The 17274-nt window shown below is 38.1% G+C and overlaps 1 protein-coding gene across 6 annotated transcripts in view; it reads left to right on the top strand.

Moving 5' to 3' along the window:
- CHST9 (carbohydrate sulfotransferase 9) overlaps positions 1 to 17274 on the top strand; it is a 292807-nt gene that overhangs the window by 169999 nt on the left and 105534 nt on the right. The gene's annotated exons all lie outside the window — the stretch shown is intronic.

The raw sequence follows: 17274 nt of genomic DNA, 5'->3' as shown, positions 1-17274 counted from the left end.
TGAATTGTCTGCAAGGAATGGATTTGCTAAGTGAAATGAAATATTTGTAACCAATGTAAAAAGAATACATTGTTTTCATGGCTTTAGCATGCAGTGGTCTTTAGGCAAAAAGATTCAGCTGTAAAATCAGGATTATTAAGGTCACTAAGTAGATGTCCCCTTAGACAGACATTACTGGCAGATAGTAGTATTGAAAGTAATAAAACAATGTTGCTTTCAATAAATTCTGACTTCTCTAATTCAGGCTAGATCTTCCTCTCCTCTTTTCCAATCTAATTATTCTAATCGAATGAAGTTTACTATCATGTAATATGTGGATGAAGTATTTAGTAAAAGAAGATCAATTCTTATTATCTTAAAAATCTAAATCTATAAATATAAATTTTAATTTTCAGATGCTTATCTGTAATGTTGATCACCTAGATGACAGATGTGTATTTACAAGAAAAATGATGTATTATTCCATTTTCTTTTTCATTATCTCATATGGAAATTTTTTTTTTTTTCATTTAAAACTCAACATTTTTACAAAGCAAGAAAGTCAGATTCCCAGGGTGATAGCAAAGATTTGAGGTGAGGGAAAAAAAGCAAAATCAGATCATGCCCTCCTTGTAGTATGTTGACAAATTGAAGTAGTAACTGAGTCACCATTCATTTATGTATTTCTTTATTCATTCAACAAACACTTAGCCAAGGGCCATGCTTATTGCATCAAAGGATGTAGAGATAAATAAAATTCTCTTCTTGTCTTTGTTATGCTGGTATCTGATAAGTTGAGACAGAGATGGAGACAAATGACTTTCTCATGTGATAAGCAATGTGTTATCCCAATAAACAGAGTACTTCAGAAATGCACAGAATACACCATGATATCAAACAGTAAGAGTTGGGAAAATATTAGGTAATAGTTACCACACTTGAACTGATTCTTAAAGAATGAACGGAATTTCTACAAGTAGAGAAAAGGAAGGACAGCCTTTCAGGCAGTACAAGCAAAAGCATGGAGACATCAAAGGACACATATTGCTCAAGTAAAACAACATAGACAGAGTTAGTTGTAAAAAGCTGAGGAAAAGTGGGAGTAGCATATGGTCTATACATAAAGGTATATTGCCAGGAAAAGATGCCTTTTAAGTCGTCAAAGACAACAACTGGAGTTCAGAGAGAGAAGGATTTGAGAGTCATTTGCATAGAGTTGAAATATGAAGACATGGAAATAAATAAGATCACTCAAGGGCACAGGAGAGAACTTTTAGGAATACAGAATCAGCTTCTTCCTGAGACAGAAGAAAAGGATGGGTGGGGAAAAACTAAGATCAGTTTAAAGATGGGTATAAAGAAATTTGAGGAACTTTATGTCTGAAAGCCTCCATTTTCTTGCCACTATACTGTGAGTAAGCATGGGATGTAGTATAGGAGGACACAAGTTCGAAACCTAATTCAGCCACCTGTGAACAATGCAACATGGGGAGGTCATATAACCCCTGTAAATTTCCATTTTTCCATCTGTGAAATGGAGGAAATAATAACATGTAATTCATAGGTCAGAGAACTTTATAACACATGTGGAAGCACTTTATAAACTATAATACACTTGGCCAGAACACAAACTGGATAAGTCACTGAGCTCTTGTTTATTAAACAGGGATAAGCTGGGCATGGGGGCATGTGCCTGTCATCCCAGCTACTCAGGAGGCTGAAGTGGGGGGATTGCTTGAGACCATGAGTTCAAGATTGTAGTGTGTGATGATTATTGTACCTGTAAATAACCATGCAGTCCACTCTGGGCAACACGGTGAGATCCTATCTCTAAAAAAATCAAATAAAATAAGGATAACAGCACATAGCTTACATGGGTTACTGAAGACATTAAAGATAAAATATGCACCAAGTGTGCTTTTCTGTGAATAAGAGCTTGTCTCTTGGGAAAGAAAAAAACTGCAATGGGGAAACAAGACAAGAAAGAGACATGGAAAAATGTTTTTGAGCAGAATTAAAAGCCCATCCTGAAAACGTGGGTTTGCAGGGACAGCCACACCTATGTGCTCTGGAGCAGCTGAAATGAATGAGTTGATGGTCTGGGGTTGAGGTAGATCAAAGCAGGAATACTAGTGGCTGAAAGCAAGTGCCATTGAGGAGACAATTGGAGAGGTTGGCCAATGCAGATCCCAGAATTTTAGAGGCCCTGTTCTCTGACCTCAGCCCTGGTTTGGCCCTTTCTATTCAGAGTCCGCAGCCTGTAATCCTATGGCTTGTTGTTGTCAAGAAAGTCAGTGGCTTACACAAAAGATTGAGCATCCAGATCTCTCCAAGGTTATATGTTCTAACCATCAGCTAAGCTCCAGCCCTGACACTACTGCTCAGAGTAGGACAGTGGCCAGCCAGACCCCTGCCTGACCCTCCTACCCTCTCACCTCCCACCCTTGGCTCATATCCCAACTACATCCTATTCCCAGGCTCCTCTTCCACTTGAACTTTTTTATTCTTCCCTAGCACATAAGGTAGTAAAAAAAGCTGTCTACCTCCTCTGGAATGGAAAAGTAAAGTTTGGCCAACTGTTAATAAAAAGGAGCCAGACTGCATGCTACCTACCCCTCATACCTTTAGCACCAAGTTTAAACCTCATTCCAGAATTAGCTGGTTGCAACAGGCAAGACTGCACTTCCTCCCACACGTGGAAGTAAGTTATCTCACCATCCACTAGGAAAATGTTCGATGTCCTCTTAAAATGTTTAGTGAGCCTTGGGGACCCCAAGAGAGAGTTGCCAAGATCTATCTTGATAGTTACTAAACTTACCTCTGAGAGAGATTTGAACTGCTAGAGCTTTCATCCTCAATTTGCCAAATGGCAGTAATAAAGGAAATATAGGTTATCTCTTGCACATTATTGACTTCTATTTTAGTTAATGTAAGACACATTCCTCATTTGGGAACATGATTGATTCACTCAGTCAGTGGTTATTCATTAAGGATATACCAAATGCAAGGTGCTAGCTCCTAGTCAAGATCTTTGGAAATAATGAATATAAACAGCTCCCATGAATAATATTTGAAACATCAGGAAAAACCTATCCAATTAAACAAAATTCCAGGTTCCCATGAAAAGACAATTCCTAAGATTAATTAAGGATTGAGAAACCCAGAGCATTTTCTTCTCTCTTTTCAGCCTTGGCTCCCAAAGCCCACTCTTCTGTGATTACCAACATGAATCACATGAAATTCACCTCCAAGCACCTTGTTTCCTGTACATTTCTTTCAGTCTTCTGCGGTAACTTGCTAATGTGGAGATTGCCCCAGGACACCTTAACACCCCTAACCCCACAGGTGGGACTTCCCTACACAGCATAAGCCACACTAAAGTGCAGCCCTGCCTTTCCCAGGGTACGAAGCATCAAATAATGTGTCTCCTAATACAATTTCAGACAGGGTACTCTCTCCCATTCCACAAAAGCACATCCATCCTTTTTCTCCAAGGTGCTTTAATCTAATGTCATGCCAGCCAGCCCCCCAGTGCCCTCTACAACTCCCGTTTTATTTCTGCCTGGTGCATACACAGTCTTCATTCTAGATCTGCTCAAGAAAGCAACTCACCTCTCATTAAAAACAAATGCAAAGACAAAGATCTATTCATTTTATTTCTTTAACCCTAATTACACCCTCCTTCTGGTTCCTCCTGTAATCACCTTGTCTCCCATTTCCGGGTTTTTTGTGTATGCTCTTCTTTACTCTTATTTCTATCCTTTACACATCTTACAGGTTTTAGTAACCCTTGGAATATGGCCTTCGGGTTTATTTCCCACTTAGAAGAACACAAGACTCATTCATTCAGTGGCAAAGCCAACATTAGGGAAAGGTGAGCAGTGGCATGTCATTAACATGTTTTTCTCATTTTTTTGCCATGTAGTGAAACAGTGTTCGATTTGGACCAGTTCAGTGGGTCCTTGACAGCAACAATACAGCCCAGACTAGCATTTCAGATTTGGAGACCTTGATAAAGTGTCCAAAGCAGAGTCTAAAACTTGAGTCTTCTGATTCTGACTGGTATACATCCCTAGGCCTCCATTTACAGGGACTGAAAGATAATACCTTTCTCTATTTTGTAAGTGGAGAGTAATTCAAAATCATTTCTTAGGGTCATTGAACTGAGAAATGTTCCTTGGAATTTCATGAAGAAAATCTTGAGACAGGGTTTATGTACCAGCAAAAGGATACACATATTCAAGGGTAATACATTTTTACATATTGATAGCATACTCTCTCTTGGAGTAGAGGGCTGCTTTTGTGCCAAGCTGCAATGCCATGTGATTTTAAAGCTAGAATTGCTCCTCTCAGGCTACTGCAGGTCCACACACCCACACTTGGTCTCCTAGAGCTTTGCATTTGATAGGCACATTCCTGGACACAGTTCCTGAAAATGACTATTGTTTACCTGTACTCAGTATCCTTGCACTCATTTGGCAAAGGAGGGAGGTGCATCATATTCACAGGCGCTACCGACGGCAGAGAGACAGCTGCCATACATAAGTCAAGACTCCAGCTTCACACGGGGCATGGCTCAGGGTATTTTCCGGGACACACGTTGCCAGATCCTCTGCACTCAGTTTCTCGGAAGAAGGTACTATGGTGTTAGAATCAAGGGTGTTGTGATGAAGGTCATAGAGAGTAAAGAGGGGGGTACCCTTACTCCTAAGTGTCCCTGTCTGGCAGGCGCACTCCCCTGCTCTCCGGCTTGCCTAGGGCCTGTCTCTCATTGTCAGTCTGAACATTCTTTTCTGTAAATCCAGGATTACCAAAGCTGGTAGGAAAGGATAGTTAGAGACTTTTCTGCAGCCTTCCTAAGCTTTTGTGAGAATTAAGCCCTACAAATCTTATAAGAATTGATGAACACGATGATATTTTTTAAAATTCAGCATAAATCTTCAGATTTGTAGCCCAACAATCTCAACTGAAAAGCCCTTAGCCTGCAAGGGAAAGAAAAAGTACTGTTTGCCAGCCTTATCTACTCTCAGACCAAGCCTCAATTTTCCAACAGTTTGTATATTCTGCACACACTAGGGCTGTCCTTCTCACACATATAAAAATAAACTGTGAAGTTGTTGGGTTTTTTTTTTGTAGGGGAAAGGTCTGTATATGATTATTCTTGCATGGAAATAATTAGCAAAGAAAAAGTGGCACCCCACAGTTAATTTAGCTATTCTCTTAAATCTTTTCCTGGTACCTGAATTACATGACTATAATATTTTAATAAGCTGATCTGCAAGTATTTTTCTCCTTCACATTGAGGTTTGGAGTAATCTAGAGGGTCAAGATTTTCAATCCTTTTCTCTTGCATTAAAATGATCTGTCATTTCTATCGTGACTATACCCAAAAGTCAATTTTTTGGGCCTTGTTAAAGTGCCCTATAGAATAATTTCAGTGGTGATGGGGATGAAGCTCTTCTCAAAGTGTAACTACTCCCCTTGCTGGCATACTGTGGCAATGACATCCATCTCTGAAAATTTAATCTTGATTCTGGACAAGGATTTTTGGTTTTGGGTTCTGTAATCTTTATGTTTTTGAGCTTCACAATAAATTGAGCCTTAAACTAATGAAACTGCATGCATTAATGTTATCATACCTGATAAACTCAGTTGTTAAATTTATAAAATACAAGAATTTTTTAAATGTCTCACATGCCTAGAAAGTAGGGAAATATTCCAAATGGTGTTCAGTAATATGGTTTTTAACAAAATAATAGAATCTCTTAATTTTAAAATTGATGTATAATTTACAATAAAATGCACAAATCTTAAGTATTCTCTCAATCCAGTAAATTTTGAGATTGTACACACCTGTATGCCAGCCACCAAAAATAAGGTATTGAATCTCACGTCCTAAATAGTTTCCTCTTTGCCATTTCCAGTCCATTCCAATTCAAAACCTCATCACCTACCTCCCTATCCCTCTTCCACCTCCTCACTACTTCCCAGGAAACCACTTCTTACGTATTTCACCATAGTTTTGCTTGGCCTATTCTTGGACTTAGTATAAATGGAATCACACAGCATATACTTTGTAAAGCTCCCTTTCACATGCCATAATATTTTTGAGATTGTTGTATATATCAGTTGTTCATTTCTTTCTTATTGATGTGTGATATTCCACTGTATGACTACAAATTACTTATTTATTATCTTGTTTTTGACTTTTGGATTGTTTTTTGTTTGGGGCTATTATGAATAGGACTGCTAGGACATTTTTGTACAGATTTGTTTGCGAATATGATGTTTTTTGACTTGTGATGGGGCTATGTCCCAAGAAGCCCATCATTAAGTCAAAAACATCGTATGATGAAAATGCATTTACTACCCCAATAAACTCATAATAAAGTAAAAAAAAAATCATAAGTTGACCATTGTAAGTCCAGTTGCTCCTTGACTTACTATGGAATTATGTCCCAGTAAACTCATGGTAAAGTCAAAAATCCTAAATCAAACCATCATAAACCAAGGACTGTCTGTACATGTTTTTATTCCTGTTGAATAAATACCAAGGAGTGGAATTGCTAGACTGTAGGTAAATGTCATTTGGGAATTTGTAAGAAACTCCCAACCAGTGATGCTGAAAGTTCCACCAGCTCCTTATCTTCATCAATCGTGACTGTGAAATTGTGTCACTTGTGGATTTAATATGCATATCTCTGGTGGCAAATGATGTTGATCATCTTTTTTATGTACAATATGTTTTCTTTTTACAAAATGTCTATTCAAGTTTTTTCTCATTTTTATTGGATTACTTGTCTTTGATTCCAGGAATTCTTCTTATATTCTGGCTAGCAATCCTTTGTCAGATACATATATTGTGAATATTTTCCCAGTTTGTGTATTTGTGTATTTACTTTATTAAAAGTGCCTTTTGATGAGCAAAAAAAATTTAATTTTGATAAAGATAATAAGTTAGTTTTCTCTATGAAGTTAATTCTTTTTAGTATCTTGTCTAAGAGATTTTACCCCAAGTTTACCCCAAGGCTGTGAAGGTATTCTGCTACAACTCAAAAAGTGGTAATAGCACTTGTAAAATTGGGAATAGTAATAGTAAGGACAGTTTTCAGGCAAACAAAGAGGCATGTTTATAGTGAGTAAAACACAGGGATGTCTCACTACTTTCATAAATTTGTGATTAACTGTTAATTTTCCAATGTTTCCTTGGTTCATTCTCTTTTTTCTGAGAAATATAAAGTAGAAATAGAAATTTGAGTATTTTGAAAATGTCAGGCTTGAAGTACTAGAAAATCTCAATGTGAAGTTTGAATGTCCCATGTATGATAATGACTTCAGATAATGATCTTTATATTACAAGTGACTTTAAAGTATTATTCACTGTCTTTTAGCAAGGACTCCAGTCCAGGGAGCCAGAACATACTATTTCTGTTCTTTATCCTCACCTTTGCAGCAAGAGGATGATGGCAAATTATCAAACTCTCCTAATAATTATGTATTGCATATAGTGATTTAACACTGTAAATCAGTATTTAAATGAAGTCTTTAATATCATACATGTGTACGATATCAACATAGATGTAAATGCTATATTTCTATCAACATAGATATAGATGTAGAAAGAGATGGTGTATCTATAAATATGTAAAGTCTAATATGCATACTATATCAACATAAATACACACACACTATAGAAAGAGATTGATGTAGGTATAGATATATAAAACACCCTCATTACCTTTATTAAGATAATGTTTTAACATTGCCTAGAGGTTAGGAAAGCTCTAATAGTGTTTCCTTTGATTAGCGTTTATTGACTCATACTGTGCTGGACACTGGATATACAGTGGTGAGCAAATGACCAGGTACCTGACCTCTGGGAGTTTACTGTCTAATTGAGGAGAGAGTTAATCAAGTAAACCAAGGTAGTTTTTTATTTTGTTAGATTCTCTGCAGGGAAGCTACAGGGTGCTGTAAAGACAGGAACAGGGACTGCCTGTGCAGGTGGCATCCAATCATAAACTTCACTCAAGAGGGACCCAACCATGTAACCAGTGGAGAACACTCTAGGTAGGAGAAGCAGCAAAGGTGAAATCCTTAAGCAGGTAAGAGCCATGAGTTCTAAGCCAAGGTAACAGGAGAGGAGAGAAACAGGTAGCGTAGGGTAGGAGAGAGGTGGTGGTGAGCGTGCTGATCATGCTCAGGGGTGATATCAATGCAGACTGCTCTGCCTTTCAGCAGCTTATAAGCCAAGCCACTCTCCTTATGAAAGACACATGACATGTTTATATTCCTGCTATTAGTAAGTATGTACACATGCACTGGCACATGTCCCTCCACACAGAGTCTCCAAGAGAAGCAAGGGCATGTGTAACTAGAAGCTCCCAACAAGACTGTGGGCAGGCAGATGAATGAGCTGGGTGCAGAGTTCAAAGTCAGTGTCCCTTCTTTGATTCCACACCCTATGCTGTCCAGGCAGTGTTTGCCTTCCTCTTCTCAGGTCCCTTTCCCCTCATACTCTCCCAAGGATGCACAGTGTCTGCACACACACACACACACACACACACACACACACACATAAACTCCCTCTCTGGTGATCATTTAAACTTGGGAAAATAAAAAGTGTATTTCTTTACACTGAAAAATTGGAGAAATGTGCCAGGATGACTAATCATGGGGAATGAAATTCCAGGCAGTTGAGCTTGTGGCACAGCCGGAATGCACCAGCTACAAGAATGCCTTAGCAGGGAACTCAGGGAATTTTAATACTTTTTTTTAAGCTTTGGATAATACATTTTTTTAGCTTTGGGATCACACTGATATCTGCAAATAACAATAAATAAAACCTAGTTTTAGGAAGAGGCTGAAATGGAAACAAGTATTCATGAAGTAAATCATTAACTTCATGGGTAGAGTCAAAAGACTAAATGTAGAAATGAATGAGTAAGGGATGTAGGACAGAGTCCTCAGTGACCCCCCACTAGGGATTGATAAAGAAATAAGCAAAAAAAGAAAAAGTAGAAAATAGAGAGACCCTAAAAGAATGGCGAAAACTGGGAAACCAAAAGAGTATAACAGCAAATGTGTAGAGTCAAGCAAATGTGTAGAGTGTGTTTTGAATAGTGTTTACTACAATTGAGAAATCTACCAGAGGTAAACCAGAAACATTCCCCCCTTTTCGGGGTCAATGTGTACACAGAAAATATTTTTCAATCAATCGCTGTTCAATTTAATTTTTTTTCAGGAAGTGGCCTTTATTTCTTATATAAATCCTCCAGTTTTTGATTTGCTGCTTTCAAAATCTAGAAGTAAATCTGTGGATAAGCTTGGCTGTTTCGTAATAGAGCACTTTTAGGGGCTCCTTTATGATATAAAATATATTTTTGTTGAGTTCATTACAAAAACATTCATTTTATCAGATCTGTAATTCCTTAAAAAGTTTCCCATTTATTGTATTACCTATTTTTTCATACTCCTGAGGCTAAATGTGGTAGTTGATATCACCATGGAATTGGAACATAGGAGCATAGAACTAATTTACTCATTTGACTTTTAAATTAGTTTTGTGTGTATGTTAACTACAATTGAAATGTTTCGATTATGAATAATGCCAGGATGAACTGGTACACTCCATTGACTTTAATGAAGTGCACATGTTCTTGTAGGCTTGTGAATGAGGGCCTGGTTTCAGAGTTCTTGAATCTTATTATTTATATTTGTTGTACTCACATATTTTATTTATGATAATACTACAATCATAGCTTTCTAATTTCATGAACACAATTGAACTTAAATTTTATTTATCAACTTTTCCAAAGGGCTGACATTACCAAAGGTGTGCCTAACCTACTTTTAATTAAAAGAGTTGAAATCAATTTATTAAATTCAAATTAGCTTGCATTTTCTACATTACTATTATTTGAAAGGCACTATGTCAGAGATTAATTTTAAGGGAATAAACAGATCATCTAAAAAATTCTAGGTAATTAGAACTTTAAAATGAAATTTTGGATCTTCAGTGGCATAACAAAATGGATATAATAAGTTAAATACCAAATAGCACCTGCTGCTAATATATGCAAAAGAGAGAAGCAACTAGGAAAATTCTCAATAATGATATTAATTGCACAGTACCTTGAATAAGGCTCTTTGCTAATTTTTTTAAGCTAAGGAGTCCTTTCTTGAATTAAATCTCTAGAAGTTGTTAGAAGAGTAAAGTATGCTCAGAAACTCATAGGTGTATTTGAATTTCATGTCATGGATCAGGGCCTTGGGCTGAAGCTTTGGCTTTCTTGTTTGTTTAATTATTTTTCCTAATTTTTTCATGCCAAACGAGTAATCAAATTATAAAAGAATGTTTAAATTAACAGCTGTTTACTCAATTATAGAAAGGTAAATGAGATAATAATTCATGAATCTACCAATGTTGTGTGTAAAGGGCTCTGAGATGGAGAGTATATTCAGTATGTGTAACATGCTCTGAAAATCAGCTATTACCGTTACATGCACAGGCTTGGCAAATGTTATGCACCTCACAAGTTCATGGAATGAGAAACTATGAATACCACTTCACTTGTTGCTACTAGATACACTGCGTGTGTCATGAAAGTCATTACCAGTTGAATCATATAATTCTTTATTTCACACATGACAGAGTTTAAGTGGCCCTACCCAAGCTCATACACTAAATGGAAGAATTAGATCGAGAAGGCAGGACTCCATTGTACCAGTTAGACAGAGGTATATGACAGAGGCAACATACATACACTATAGGGGTAGCCTAACATTCTACACACCGTTAGGCCACAGGATATAAAATTAGATACTATGTACAGTGTATTAAATTAGATGTACTTTAACATCCAGTTTCATAGTTTACATTTTTTGACAGATGGTTTACAATTTTTGACTAGCTATAATTTTTAGCCCCATGTCCAAAACCGTTGAGAATTCAATTTATTTGTCACTGTATCTTTTGCTTTATTTTGGACTGTGAGATTGGAAATATATGACCTGAACTAGAGTCCTAAGTTCACTCCATCTTGTCTGTGTGAGTTGGGAGAACTTGCTCTACCTTACTGAACTGCAGGCATTTGTTTCTGTTTTTGTTTTTATTTGTTTTTTTATTTATACTTGCCATTTGCATGCCAAAGTGCTCTGTAAGCTGTAAAGAACTACAGTTAACCCTTGGAACAACATGGGTTTAAACTGTGTGGATCCACTTATATGTGAATTTTCCTCTGCCTCTTCCACCCCTGAGCTAGCAAGACCAACTCCTTCTCTTCCTCTCCTCTGCTGCCTATTCAATGTAAAGACAAGGATGAAGACCTTTATGAGATCCACTTCCACTTAATGAATAGTGAACACATTGTCTCTTCCTTATGATTTTCTTAAAAATATTTTCTTTTCTCTAGCTTACTTTATTGCAAAAATACAATATATAACACATACAACATTAAAATATGTTAATCAACTGTTATCAGTATGTCTTTTTAATCTACAGTAGGCTATTAGCAGTTAAGTTTGGGGGGAGTCAAAAGTTATACTCAGATTTTTTATGGCACAGGGGGGTTGGCACCCCCCTAAACCTTGTATTGTTCAAGGGTCAACAGTACATGAATTATAATTAACAAGTAGGGATGTACTTATGTATTTGTCAGTTTATGGACCTGGGGGCATACTTCTGGCATCAGAGGTTGGGCAGATGTACGCCTCCCCTTCCCAGAGTATCCTGTAGAAAGGCTTGCATGGGTTGAAGCACAGCTGGAAACATGTGGGCCTGTGCACCAAAAGAAGAGGAATTCACTTCCACGTTGTAAACTGCAAAGGCAAAGGTGGTCTTGACAGTAGAAAGCAAGCAATCTCAACTTAGGACCCACTGTACAGGGAATTGTCAGGAATCGCCAGTGGCCAGCACATGCTGGCCTCGTGGGAACTCCCCTGAAGAGGAGAAACTGGGAAGCAGAAGCCATGAGTCTAGCTCATTGCCTGGCACTCCAGAGATACCAGCTCACTCACTCATGTCTTCTAGTCTTCTTGAGACTGAGAGTTTGGAACATTTTTAAGTAAGATAAATAGATACAATAGACAGCTGAGCAATTCAAGTTCAAAGGCTCCCTGAGCTTATTTCTATTGTCTTCTCTTAAAATATCTCCCCTTTTTAATTTCCGCCCTTGTTCTGGGTGGCCACTCTATCTAACAGCCTTCACTCTACTAACCCTGGCTTGGCCTCTCAACAAGTGATTTACTGCACAGTGCTGCTCTTGTCTGTTTTTTCCCAGCCTGACAATGGCTCAAAGTTTTCTTCATGGAGCCCTGGCCCTCCTATTCTGCCTGGTCTGCATCCCTTACCTTCCACTCGTGGCCCTGCACTCAGAGCATTGGTGTGCCTGATTCTATGAACTGTTTGAAGCGCGTCTCTTTACACCAATGAGCACTCTCTACTCTGTTAAAATAATTCCTGCATTCACCAAGAGAAAATGCAAGCCTCTTCAGTGGTGTTTTATTATAGGAATTTAAATAAATTAATGCAAATGACTACAGGCTTGCTATTTTGTCATTCTTTTTTTACTTTATTACTACATTGTCCAGGCCAGACTTTCATGTCACTAATTACCCAAAAAGACCCAGAGATACATCTTCCTGTGGCTTTAAGTCCTCCTTATTGTCTGTCTCCATGCCGGGGATTCGCAACCTTGGCTGCATGTCACAAATCACCTGGGGCCTTTACGAATTCTGAATACCTGGCCTCACCCCAAGAGCCCTGGTCTCAGCAGACCCGTCACTCCTCAGCCACTGCCTACCCAAGGCTGGTCTGCTCAGCATATTCACTTCCCTCTCTTTTCTTTCCCCACCGTCTGCCCTTGAGACAGCTCATGGCCATAATTTCTGCAAGTGACTATAGCTTCTGCATCTGGCATCCTGACCCCTTAGAAACAGTCACAATCAGGAAATTTCCAATCAATATGGGGCTTCCCATCATCCCTTGAGACATTTCTGCTGATGCCAAAATACACAGTAATGATAGGTACTAATTCTTGAGTATGATGAGAGACAGGAACTCTATCTCAGGCATTCCTCAGATCAACTATATCAAACACATTATTATCTTCATGTTGTATATGAGAAACCCAAGGTTCAGAGCGTTTTGCTCCTCAGCCACAGCCCCACAGGTATAAGAGGAGGAGTTAGGAAACAAGTCTGAGGCTGTAGGACAACAAACCCTGCACTCTTCCCATTGCACTTGCCCTGTCTCTGTCCTGGTGGAACATCAGATCACTTGAGTTGACCATAAGATAGCAACTGTCTTGATTTACCCTGAAATCAAGTCATGTAACATTACTTCAGGTCATGTAATATTCATGTATGACCAATGACTTAATGCTAGACAAGAACACAGGGAGGGGTGTGTTTTTTTTTCACATCACTAGAATTATAATAGTTTAAAAGAAGGAAGTCAAAGTGAGGAAAAAGACATAGACCATGAGAGTGACCTCCCTTAACTCCCCAGGGCTAAAAGTTAAGGATATGAGATCTCTCTTTCAGCTGCCAAGTATCATTTTGTGATCTTAAATACATTTATTTCATATGCAAAAATACATACCTTCAGACATGTTATAAAGGAGAATGCTTACTGAGTATGACAGAATTGTATTTAAGTAAAATACCTAGTAGAATTAGAAATACTGCAGTCTAAGATTTATAAGACTTCACAGAAAACTGAGGTTAGAGAGTTAGATAGAAGTGAAAACAATAAAACCAAAGTATTCCCTTGTTACTTTTACCAGTTTAAGTTAGAAACTATGCCTCTGGTTTTACCTCCAAGGCTCATGGGGTATGTATTTCTGATGCAACCCCAAATAATTTATCATGGATTTGATTCTACTAAAGGCAAAAGCAAAAGATAAGAAAGCTATAAAGTGAATGGCAGGAAGACTTCTTCACAGTTCAATAATGCCAAAGAACTCAGAAGCTTTGTTTCAGAAGATATGTTTTATATTTAAAGTATTTGATGGTATGCTTTTCAGCAGAGCCACAGAATAATAAAAGCTTATTTAATTTAATTTTCCACTTCGTTACTGTCCAAAGTACAGGACCAAGTGAAGGAATGCCCTCACAGATTGCATGCCATGTGTCAGAAATTTATTACCATACTTGCTGACATTACTTCACCCACCTATCTATAATATTTTAATTCTGAACTGAAAGAAAGGAAATTTTACTAAGACCCAGATCTTATCCTGATGATCACTTGGGAAATTCCATTAATCCAAAGATCTGTGCTTATTTTTTTAGTAAAGGATCATGAGCAACGAATTCAAATTATCCAGCGTTCATTAAGCAATAATGAGTGCAGAACACCATGCTAGAAAAATGAGTATGTACATGCCTGGCTTCCTCCTAGGAGAGAGTTCTTTGTCATGTTCATAAAAACTCTTAAGGTCACGATTTTACAGAATGGGCTCCTCAGGACACACACTTAACCATTGTAGGTTTTGTCATCCATAAAATAGAGTGTGGTCCAGACTGGAAGGGAGAGGAAACTGGCTCTATGATCCTTTTTAGCATTAAAGACTTGAGATTCCATGACTGAATCAGAGTTAGAGATTGTTACAAACTGCAACAAAATATTTAAGCAGAATCAACAGGACCCTTTTTCTTCTTTAAATCCTTGATGTATAGGGCAAAAACCTGCCTGAAATACAGAGGTATATTTCTATATGTGTGGGAGAGAAGAGCACAGGACAAGAGTGAGAGAGTACTTGCAAGTGATTCCTTTGGTTTTCAATTCCAAGTTTTGGCATTTTGGACAAGGAAAGGAAAACAAAAACAACAAAACAAAACCAAAAAACCAAGAACCTGCTGTAATCCTGTCTCCACATTGAAGGACCATTGAAGATTCAACTCTCCTGATGATGACAGAAGAATATTTGGAATGCCAATATTCCAGAATACTTTCTGTGAGCTCAGCACTCCCTAAAGGAATAAAAAAGGAACCAAGATAGGTAGGGAAAAGAGATAGGTACAAGAGGACGGGGGAGCAGTTGAATGAATCACTGCCTCTTAGCCTAGCAAGGAACTCATTTAACACTTTTTGCAATTAATTTTCACTTTATCCAATTAAGGATTGTCAACTTAAAGAAACATCTGCTCAATACACACTGTTTAAAAGCCAAAAGATATATTAAGTGGTGGCAAACTACAAACTAGAAAAAGAACTCCATTTAAATGGATTGGTTTTAATATAGCATGCTTAAGAGGGACTAAGTCTGAGAGGGGAGATAATGCTTTTCAGATTTATATGTGATGTGCTCTCATTTCTAACTACTTGATTGTTCTCATTAATACAAATGCTTGAAAATACTGCTTGACCATTCTGAAATTACTTCTTTAGTTAGGTCAATTCTCTGAAATAACCATTCCATATTTCCTCAAGTTTGAAATTTAATCTCTCAACTTCATCCTCTTCTCCTCTTCAGTGGATGACCTTCCTCATATTCCAGAGAAGTTAATAGATGGCACCTACTGAGATCTATCTCTGGTATCTTCACCAGATCTGTATACACCAATATGCTTTGTTCTCATTGCCTTCTCCTTCCCTCCCATTACAAGGGAGGAGTGGACCCACCTCCTGTCAGTGGTGAGTCATCCCACCTATGCTGTGTGTCCCATCTCTTCATGTCCTCCCAGGGACCTCCCTGATGGATGTCTCGCTTTCTCTTCTGGGTCTTTAACCTCTTCTCTACTGGATGCTTTCTGTCAGCATTTGCAATGCTCTGTATTCTCTCCCTGACAAGAAATAAATCAGTCAAAAAATGATCTTCTTAAATCCTGTTCCCCTTCTAGATAATAGCTCTTTTCTTTAGCCTTGCATTTCAGAATACCTATCTATACCCTTTCCTTTCCTCCCCAGACCCTATTCTTTCCACGTTCACCCCAGTCTGCCTCTGTCCCAGCCATCCCACTGTTTGCTTTTGCTAGAGTTGTTCAATTCAGAGGACACTTTATTGTCCATCTGACATGACCTGTCTTCATCTTATTATCCTCTCCTTCTAGAAAAAAAGGAGTTCCCCTTTTTTCTCTGACTGTTCCTTTTCCAACCCTTTGAGTTGTTTTCTTCTATTAGAATTTTACTTATTATATTCTTCTTGGCTTGGCCTTTCACTTTTTAATCTATCCTCTTTCCCTCTTACAGTGATTGCATCTGCTCCTGTAGGCCAATGTCTATTTTACACTTGCTTATCTTCAGAACATCAGAGCTATGTAACCACCTGCCTATTGATATGCCATTAGTATTACCTGCCTCACACCTGGCCCTCTTCCAATATCCCTCGATTCAGTAAATGTGACCTCATTGCTCCTGCTGGAACCTTAGGACTTGATGCTTTCCTTCTTCTTCAGTCTGCATTTTCAATTAAGGGCTATCAATTTTACCACCAAAATATATATTGTGCTGTCTGTTTCTGTCTTTCTCTCCCAGCCACCATCTCTAACTGGCTATGGAAACAGGAGATAACCATTTTATTAAATAGTTATAATTAGAAGAGTTACTTAAGCAGAAAAATTTCATAAAGAAGTAACATTGTCAACAATTCACATTTTAGTGAATCCACACTTCAGTGAGTTGCTCCACCATGGAGATATTGATACCAGAGTGGGGATTCGGGATTGTGCCTGTTGGATTTGGAATTGGAAGAGCTTGAAGTAAGTTCCATGGAATGCATACACATACACACACACACACACACGCACACGCACACATGCACACATGCACACATGCTCACATATAAGGAGGACTGGACTGGAGTACTGAAACCATAATATGTGCTCTCTCCTGCTTTCATCCTATGCTTGATATTTCCATGACAGGATTACCATCTCTGCCCATTCACTAGTGCCTACTTTACCTGCACAATGGCTGTTCCAATGACCTGGCTTTTCTGTCTGCGACTTGATCCATCTCAGGGAGATTGGACTGTTCTATGCAGTTTTTATATGGCAGGTTGAACAGAAATAAAAATTGCAGCAATCCCAGAAAGACTGAGAAGCAATCACATAAATCACTTGAATCTGGAATGGTGGAGGAGGCAAGCAAATGTAGGACAAAACAGAGCTGCAACTGCAGAGGGGAAATGGGATTTAGGGACAAACAATTATTAGAGCTATCTAGGACACTGTGAGGATAAACAACGAGTGACCTCTGACATCTCAGCCATACTTGAAATCAAGTAAATGGAAATTAAATGATTACACAGGCCAAACAGTATTATAATAAAAATTTATATGACAGGGAAA

Source organism: Callithrix jacchus, chromosome 13 (genome assembly GCF_049354715.1).
Source record: "Callithrix jacchus isolate 240 chromosome 13, calJac240_pri, whole genome shotgun sequence".
In the NCBI taxonomy this organism is placed as follows: Eukaryota; Metazoa; Chordata; class Mammalia; order Primates; family Cebidae; genus Callithrix; species Callithrix jacchus.
The sequence above is the reverse complement of the archived record's forward strand: the minus strand, read 5'-3'. Positions and strand labels throughout refer to the sequence as shown.